The following is a 3,615-nucleotide window of genomic DNA, read 5'->3' as shown; positions in this document are numbered from 1 at the left end:
CTTACTTTAGACAACTATTCTACAGCATATCATTTTGGAAGAATAAAGAATGTCTATCGAGATGTATTCCTAATTTGCACTGTAAGAAGGTCTCTAATTCCCTCTCATGACCTTTTCAATTATAAACTGCCATTGATGAATAGTTGCCTCGTCTAAACTTGCACATATCTACATCTACATTCATAACTTGCGAGATCTTGAGTAAGGACATTTCACGTCTCACATGAAAATAGATTCGTTTCGCCACTCGTTTGCATTCACGGTGTTTATTTGGGATTTTATTTGTTAACATTATTCCTATTCAACATATATGTCTTCCATTTTTAAATGTTACACCTTGCCGGCATAAAGACACAGTAAAAAGTTCATCTTGTTAATCAATACTGGGCCCCGTCTACACAATTTATATCGGAGCTGATCGGCTTGCTGATGTGTCACGCATTTTGCTAGAACACTGTAGAACATTTGAGAACGTACAACTTACATCTTCACTGATGTAAAGAAATCAATGGTCTAAGCAATTCGTGTTTACTTCCGTTATATTTTGAACAGCCGACTACTGCTTTCCATGGCGCTACGAATGTTACAATGTTTACATTTATCCTTTTACACGTTTTGACCTCCGTGGGTAGATCAATCTAATCCGTGGTTGACAAAATCGAAAACAGATAAATAATTAACTTGTCTTGAACCTCATCGCGGCTAAGTTTTATTTGACGACCTCCACTTAAGTCTTCTTTGCGATGAGCTGAATTTAATTCTTCCAAAGTTATGTAAAATCCTCGAGTAATTTGACTGCAACCAAGAAACACTAATTCCAATTGTATCATTTAATAATTAATAACTGATTGCTTAGTACAGGTGGTCAGTTTTTTTCGTAGATTGGAAACGAGAGAAGTTCTTGTTTTTATTGTTAATTGTCTAGGGATCAGTAACTTTGTTGGCTTTCAGATAAAAAAATAGCCCATGATGATTGCCATGTTAACGTTTGTGGGTATCTGAAAGAAAACAAGAACAAAGAAATAAAGTTAGAATAAAATGATGCCTTCCTGTAATCTAGACACAATCTCCAGTTCATTGTACAATACATAGAGGATATTACATGGCCGTGCGGGGATACAAATTTTATCTTCGAGTGCTGAAAGTATCTCACAAACGAGTGAGAGATACTTGGAGCACTCGAGGACAAAATTCATATCGCGAAGTGGCCATGTAATGTTCAGTTTATTATATAGATATTAATAAAATGTCAAGATTTAAAACGTGTCTTACTCATTTTCGAAATGACGAAAACGTGGTCGCCAACCCCTAACGAATGCTGTGTAACATGAAACAAGATATGAAAGGTATTAATAACAAATCATAATAATGTAAAATTTGCAATAAAAATGTTCACGTAGTAGAGAATAATTATATTAGAACACAAAAGTACCTTACAATTTAGAGGAAGCACTCCTTTTATTGGCTAATCATGTTTGTTACCATGACGACACATATTCTCACATGTGAAAGATACATGTAAAAGTGATATGTTCACTGCGTGCAGTGAAGCGATGATTTTTTTAGTAAAGGGAAAAATCCTGATATTTCATCAGTATCTACAGTTGTATAATTATGATTACAATAAAATGAGAATTAAATGCACATCACTCCCAGGTTAGCCACTGGATGAAAAGAACTTCATACATGTGTAGCTCATGCATTAGCCTGTATCTGTACAGTATGTGGAGCTTCTAGTGTATTTTTGTTCAATTGCGCCTTTTTTTATTATTTCTTACAATAATAATAATGTACAGCAATTACAGTACTTGTAATGTGCATGTCATTAACTTTAATGGTACACAAAAATGGGAAGAAGAACCGTGGATGATAATGTTTTTTCTCCATGCGTGGCTAATGCTTTGGAGTTTCATAATATCAAAACAATCACAAAAAGCAGCAGATGTGTTGTCATTAATATTGTCTTTTTTTCATTTAAACCTGTGTTAACTTACCATTTCATTTTTTAACATCTCAAGGTCACTTTCCTCAATTCGTTCTAGTCGTTCTTCTTCATATGCTGATGAGGATTAATTTTGTTTGTGCTTCTTTGGGCAGATTTCTTCACCGGCTATGAAATAAAAGTATTATATGCATGAAAATAAAGTACATGTATTAAGTTTCGGTACAACAGACCGTCCTCTTTTAAGTACAGCCAGATTAAAACAGTTAAACCCTCTTGAAACAACAACAAAACAATTATATTGGGTTAGGGAATGTTATACAATGATGTAAGCTTAATCTAGAAAAAAATTATTGTCTCTTGTTTTGTTGACAACACAGGTTCCAAAACAGTTAACATTAGACCCTTTGATGTCCCACTTGTCACAATTAATACCGTTTACCTAGGGATTACGGCCACAGTGCTGAAACCATCACTTTTAGGTTTGTCTCTAATTGTCGCAGCAACCAAAATCTGTGCAGAGGAAAACGCTAATTCAGGTTGAGAAGGCCAAAAAGTCACTGATTATACATGTACTTAAGGCAGCCCAGTCAAAATGTTTTTGAGTAGCAGGTAAGCTGGCTAAAGTAGTAATCAGCAGCAGAGGCCCAAGGCAGCTGCTTCAAGGGCCAGAGGGAAGCCCGGGGGCATGCTCCCGCGGAAAATTGAAAATATTGGCTTCAAATGGTTGCATCTGGTGCATTTTAGGGTAAACTGAGCTCCTATTAGAGAGCATTAAGGTTACAATAATGAATTAAGAGTCACATAAGACCTTTAGTTTTTCAAATTAAAGTTGTATATATAGCCAGAAGCATTATTGGAAGAAAGGGTAACTATAGTACAAGCAAGTACTTTTCAACTGCTGAAAGTTGCCTCATAATATATTATAAAGTCAGGTAAAGGGGAACTGCGGGATAAAAATGGCTGTATTTCAGTTGTTATGCCTTTCCACTCTGTTTCAATTCTTGACATTATCTTTTTGCTGGCGGCGTATTTCAAGTTCGGAAAACTACCAAAACGAAAGACCAAAATGTAAATAGAAAGCCGCCATCTTGGAATCGGATCGCCTGCTCAGAAGGCGGTCAGCGTTTAGTTGCATGACGTCACAACGTCAAAGCTATTGCGATACTTACGCGTCTTCGGGGACAGCTATTCTTAGAGTTATTTTCATAGAGTTATGTCGTAGAGTTAGAGTTAAGTTCCAAAATCCTGAATTCACGATTTTGGCAGTACAAAATCTTGAATTCAGAATTTTGAAGAAGTCGTTAACTCTAACTCTAAGTCATAACTCTACTGAAATAACTCTATTGATAGTTAACCTCCGCGTCTTCTAGTCGTGAACACTATTTTGGATAAAAAGGAAGGGTTTACCAGTTTGATTACTTCGTCGTTGTGATGGCTTCGTACCAGTTTGAGCCAAGGATAGATTCAAACGAAGCTGACAGTAACCCAGACGATTAGAAGAAGGCATGTCTGGCGACGACAGTGACATTGAAACCGCTAACCCCCGACTGCAAAATTCAGACTGGTCTGTCAGCTTAATGATCGTGAAGGCTTCGATTTATTGTCATAGATAGCTTCACCGACCTTCTTACTGATAAATGGTAAATAAATTGATCTTGACTGAGCTGTAT

At 36.3% G+C, this 3,615-nt stretch overlaps 1 long non-coding RNA gene across 4 annotated transcripts in view; it reads right to left on the bottom strand.

The window, feature by feature from the left end:
* Positions 1–256: 256 nt before the first annotated feature.
* Positions 257–3,615, bottom strand: part of LOC138058310 (uncharacterized) — a 19,087-nt gene continuing 15,728 nt past the window's right edge. For all 4 annotated transcript variants that reach the window (XR_011133846.1, XR_011133847.1, XR_011133845.1 and 1 more), the window contains 3 exons: positions 1,995–2,110; positions 1,273–1,318; positions 257–998 (listed from right to left, as the gene is read on the bottom strand). This is a non-coding gene — a long non-coding RNA (uncharacterized lncRNA). The remainder of the gene's footprint in view (positions 999–1,272; positions 1,319–1,994; positions 2,111–3,615) is intronic.

Source organism: Montipora capricornis, chromosome 7 (assembly GCF_036669925.1).
Source record: "Montipora capricornis isolate CH-2021 chromosome 7, ASM3666992v2, whole genome shotgun sequence".
Taxonomy (NCBI): domain Eukaryota; kingdom Metazoa; phylum Cnidaria; class Anthozoa; order Scleractinia; family Acroporidae; genus Montipora; species Montipora capricornis.
The sequence above is the reverse complement of the archived record's forward strand: the minus strand, read 5'-3'. Positions and strand labels throughout refer to the sequence as shown.